The sequence below is a fragment of the Rhinolophus sinicus genome, linkage group LG02 (genome assembly GCF_036562045.2).
Source record: "Rhinolophus sinicus isolate RSC01 linkage group LG02, ASM3656204v1, whole genome shotgun sequence".
In the NCBI taxonomy this organism is placed as follows: Eukaryota; Metazoa; Chordata; class Mammalia; order Chiroptera; family Rhinolophidae; genus Rhinolophus; species Rhinolophus sinicus.
In genome coordinates, this window is record NC_133752.1 from 73,111,029 (window position 1) to 73,116,044 (window position 5,016).

General features: G+C 41.6%; 1 pseudogene; it reads left to right on the forward strand.

The window, feature by feature from the left end:
• Positions 1–1,373: 1,373 nt before the first annotated feature.
• Positions 1,374–1,864, forward strand: LOC141569974 (large ribosomal subunit protein eL32-like; annotated as a pseudogene).
• Positions 1,865–5,016: the final 3,152 nt, after the last annotated feature.

Below are 5,016 nucleotides of genomic sequence, written 5' to 3' on the forward strand. Positions count from 1 at the left end.
GTGACCAGCACCCATTCAGGAGCCCACCCAGAGACCTCGGTAGAATAAAAGAGGCTCCTACTACTCTTACCACTTAGGAATTTACAGGGGTTTTAGGAGCCCTGTGCCAGAGATGGCGTCAAAGACAAATACTAGAACAAGAGATGCTTCTAGTGTTCTTAACACTTAGGAAATTACAATGGTTTCAGAAGCTCTGTGCCAGGAACAGGGGGTGGGGAGATGGGGGGCAGAGATCCAATATATATTTTCTATAATCTCACAGTGGTTATATTTTTTTAAGTTTTTACTTTTTGAAAAAGATCTACATCCTGAAGTATTTACATAAAATGATACAATGTCTGGAATTTACTTGAAAATAAGATGAAGTGGGTGGGGGTATTTATGAAATAAGATTGGTCTAAGCTGGTAAATGTTGAAGCTAGGGGTTCATTACTTTATAATGTCTATTTTTGAAAATATTTATTATAAAAAGTATTTTTAAAAAGTTGGTAGAAGATCTGGAGAAGTGGACGCTAGACTTGGCTCTGGAAATGATTTCCAGGACACTGCAGAACAGAGTTAACCTGTCACAGTAGCTGCCATCTCTGCCATAACTAAAAGGCGAGGAATCAGATGGACACCAAGGCACCATCACCACAACCCGCTCTCAGCATACCCAGAGCTGGTGACCAGATACCAGAAAAGTGTTGCAGAAAAACCTGACCTCTCCATAATGACTTTTTAGAATAATGAGCCAGAGCAGTAGATAGATGGCCTTCAACTTAATTCTGCCTCCCAAATCTCATAAGAGTGTATCTAATTGGTAGAAACTATTTGTATCTAGATTTTTACCTTGCAAGAGGGTTCTAGAAAATGTAGTTTTAAACTTTTCAGACTCTACAGTAGCTCATTAGAAGAAAGTGGAGCTAGAGAGTGGATTATCAAGTGTCTGTATTTATGACACTCATGGTACTTGTCAAACCAGGTACTAGATATAAAATAGGTTGATGTGTGTATCACAAAAGGTTTGCATGTCAACTGGTATATGTAGAAGTATGCCAGGGGGTACCGCAAGTCCAGGACAAATGCAGCATGTCTTTCAGGAGCATTAATTTTACTAAATGGCAAATACATATTATTTAACGTACTTTATTTGTATATTGAAATAAAAAATGGATAAGTTGTTGAGAAGAATAGAAAACTTTGCCTTAATTTTAAAGATAAGATAGTGGGGTTCAAAGACATTAATCTTTGGACCATTTGCCTAGATTCCCTTTCCTCAGAGTAATGTTTCTCAAATTCTAGTGTACAGAGGAATCTACAAAATGCTCAGTTAAAATACAAATTTTTGCTCTTCCTCTGTGCTGCTTACGGAGGTGGCACTCATCTCCTACTCAGTAACATGGCTACCCTCAGACCACCTGCAAAGCCCAAGATTGTCAAAAAGAGGACCAAGAAGTTCATCGGGCACCAGACTGATATGTCAAAATTAAGCATAACTGGCGGAAATCCAGAGGCATTGACAACAGGGTGCACAGAAGAGTCAAGGGCAGATCGTGATGCCCACCATTGGTTATGGGAGTAACAAGAAAACAAAGCACACGCTGCCCAGTGGCTTTCGGAAGTTCCTGGTCTACAAAGTCAAGGGAGCTTGTAGTGCTGCTCATGTGCAACAAACCTCACTGTGCTGAGACTGCTCACATCGTCTCCTCAAAAAACACCAAAGCCATTGTGGAAGGAGCAGCCCACTAGTCATCAGAGTCACCAATCCCAATGCCCAGCTGCACAGTGAAGAAAATGAACAGACAGCTTGTGTGCAAATTGTGTTTTAATAAAACCGTAAAATTCTGCAAAAGAAATAAATAAAATACAGACTTCTGCCCTCCTTTAGACTTCCTAAATCAATCTCAGAAGGTTGGGCCCTGAATTTTAAATTAATACCCCAGATGATTCAGGTGGGCCACGGTAAGATGCCCTACTAGGGTAGCCCACCACAAAGACCTTACCCCTTTGTTAGCTGTTCAAGGTAGCCTTCCTTGCCTTCTACGCCAACCCTGGTTTGCAGGTCCGCAACTGTAATCAACTCTGCCAAGGGACACAGAAAAAACTAGGTACCATTGTAAGTTTCCATTGCATAACATTTAATCAGAATAATCCAGTGAGGAAAATTGAGGCACAAAGGTTAAGCAATGCCCACGATTACACAGATAAGAGGTGATGAAACCAGGATTCAAATCAAGGTAATCAGGCTCCAAAGCCTGTGCGTTGAACCATGATGCATACGCCCTCAGCAGCGGTCTAAGAAGCTCAGACTTAACGATTTATCAAGGAGAAAACCAAGATACATTTTCCCTGGGCTGTCATAGTAAACTAATGACCCTCAATTGCCCTCCCTGGCAGTCTCCTCAAAGCCTGTCAGGTTTCAACAGTCTCTTCAAGTTTATTACTGCTTCTGTCCTCAAGGTTCTTCCAGCTTCTCTCCACTGCCAAGTTCCAAAGCTACTCCCACATTTTTAGATTTTTGTTAGACTAGAACCCCTCTTGGTACCAAAATTTGTATTAGTTATCTATTGCTGTGTAAAAACCTCCAAATTTAGTGGCTTAAAACAACACCAAACATTTATTACCCTTGGGAGTGGCCTGGCTGGGGGGTTCTGGGTTGGAGGTTTCATGAGGTTGCTGCCAAGACTCCCCTGGGGTATCAGTCGTTTGAAGGCTTGACTGGGGCTGGGGAATCCTCTTCCAAGGTGGCGATTCACTTGCATGGCTTGTAAGTTGGTGCTGGTTGTTGGTGGGAATCCTCAAGTTCTCCCTATGTAGGCTTCGCCCCAGGCTGCTTGAGTGTCCCTACAACATGGCAGCTTTCCCGAATGGGCAATCCATGAGAGCAGAACACGACCTGCAATGCCTTTGATCACCTCGTGGGAAGTTCTCACAGTTATTTCTGCCAAATTCTATTTGCTAGAAGCAACCCACTAAATTCAGACCACATTCAAGTGTAGGAAAATTAGCTCTACCTTTTGAAGGAAAGAGGGTCAAAGAATTTGTGGGCATATTTATAAACCATCGTTCCTACCACGAGCCAGGGACCACTAGGTACTTTGCAAATATATGCAATATAATGTTTATAACCCCCCTGTGTGGTAGGTTTTATTGCCCACATGACATAGTTTCTGGCCTACCCAACACGAATTCTTTCTTATCACAACTGTTCAGGTATCTGGTGGCATTGTGCCCAGGATAGACTGACCCCAATCTAGCCCAAGAGGGTGAATTGTGATTGGCCAAAAAGGCAATCATGGCAGCCCCATTTCCCTTTGCCAGTGACAGGTTAAAGGGTGGCTATATGACCAAGCCCCAGGGCCTTTAAAATTCTGTTATGAGGGTTATAGGAAAAGTTTTCCTCCCTAATAACAGAGAAGCGCCTGGGAGGAAGTGCACCCTTCTTCCCCAAGACTTTGCGTCTGCATGTAATGCCTGGAATTGCAGTTGCCGATGACGTTGTCACTATGAAAAGATAAACCTAAGGCCCGAGCCAATGTGGTAAGGATGGTGGAGCATAAAAAGGAAAGAACCTTTCCTCTTGATGACGTCACTGAGCCACTTGGTTTACCATGGAACCAATCTTAAGCCACCATGTTATAGGAGACAAGTTACCTTTGGTTGGGTTTTCTGTTACAGCCGAAAGTACCCTAATGGATGTACCCTATTTTACAAATTAGGGAACAGATGTTCAGAGAGAGTATGTCACTTGCCCAAACTTTTCCAGCTAATAAATAGCAGAACCACATTTCAGACTGAGATCTGTATCCTAAACAATTTTTCTCCAGCAATTCTCAGGAGTCAGGGAGGAGAAACAGGGACATCATTTGGGTTAAGCAATGAGTGGCAAACAGGTATGGTAGAGGGTCAGTGTGGGAAGGAAGTGAGAAGGAATTTAGGGTGCTGTGTGTATAAAATTGACTGAGATACAGACTGGGTAAGGGGTCAAGTGGAATCCAGAGGACGCTGATAGATTGGGGATATGGGGGTGAATAGTGAAGGTGTCGTGAAGATAAAGACCCAATTCAGAAAGTGTGAGGGAGAGGGAAAGTGGAAGGCGATTGCAGGAAGGGAGAGAATTTCAGAATTTTAAGATATTAGGATGTGGATATTTGTTCCCAACAGAGTTTGATTTGTGGTTGATGGTTATAAGAGTAGAGAAGGTCTCAGAATTGATACCAAGTTTCTGGATCATCCATTTATGTATATATTGCCCAGGAAGGTGACAGGTAATGGAGTGGAGGGGAATATTGAAAGTCAGTTTGCTCAAAGTAATGAATTAAAAAAAAAATTTTTTAAAAAAACTAAATCAGCATTCCCTGGCCCCCCCTTTTTTTTTTATTTGGCAGTAATAGCAAACCATCCATTTTCAAAGTTTCTGGATTCCTATCAGCAAGAATTAACTAGGTATGACTTTGAGATCATGTGGATGTTTGTGTCCACTTTGGTGGGTACAAGAAAGGAACAAACCAACCCCTGGAACACAAGGGTAGCTACTGCTCCAGCTGGAATCCAGCTGGGTCATCTGAGCATGTCACACCCGAACACTTTAGTGGAGGAAAGGGGGAGAGCTGCTCTTGATTTGTTCTCAAAGCAATTTCATTTGAAAGAGTGAACAAACTGTCATCATTAAGTCAAATGTTTTAATCACTGAGACCTTCAGCCTAAGACACAAAGTTTTTCTAACACCCTACCCTGAAAAAAATTTACCAATAAATCCCAAAGATTTACTACAAATAGTACAATTCGTATTTGCTTTCCTCTTTCCTCTCTTTAGACAAACATCAAATAAAATGCAGGTGAAGGAAATGAAGCACAACTGGAAGCTGACTTAGAAACTAACATTAACCCTAAAGAATCTAAAAAATTATGTTGTTAATGTGAATCTATTTAAAATAAAGTGTTTGGGTACTGCTTTTCAAGTAAGGTAACAGTCATACTGCTACAAAGTCCCTGGGTGGGGGAAAAAAAGATTAATCTTTTTAAAACACACAA